Source organism: Osmerus mordax, chromosome 8 (genome assembly GCF_038355195.1).
Source record: "Osmerus mordax isolate fOsmMor3 chromosome 8, fOsmMor3.pri, whole genome shotgun sequence".
Classification (NCBI taxonomy): Eukaryota; Metazoa; Chordata; class Actinopteri; order Osmeriformes; family Osmeridae; genus Osmerus; species Osmerus mordax.
In genome coordinates this window covers 9,552,088-9,552,460 of record NC_090057.1, presented here as the reverse complement: position 1 = coordinate 9,552,460, position 373 = coordinate 9,552,088, and positions in this window count along the sequence as shown.

The following is a 373-nucleotide window of genomic DNA, read 5'->3' as shown; positions in this document are numbered from 1 at the left end:
ATCTTCTGCCTTTTCATTTTAACCACATAAAGAGAGTACTTCCGGGTGACAATTTGTAGAGGTTTTTCAAAAGAAAAGCCCTTGAGTCAGGCAGTCGCTTAACGCTATGCCTTCGTCTCATAAATGTTTAAGACACCCCCACACACTCATAGGGAGTGTAATGTGAATAGAAATGTTTTTTTTCTGCCATTTTCCCATTCTGTCCATTCTCTGTGGGCAGCTATAGGAGGAGTGATCAGTCTCATCAATGTGACCAGGGTCCAAGTTCAAGTGCTCACCTAATGCCTGGTCAGGGATGTGGGCAGGGGAGCAATTGTTCACATGTTTTTATTGGTGTTCTATGTGAGGAAACCATTGTGAGCACAATCAAACT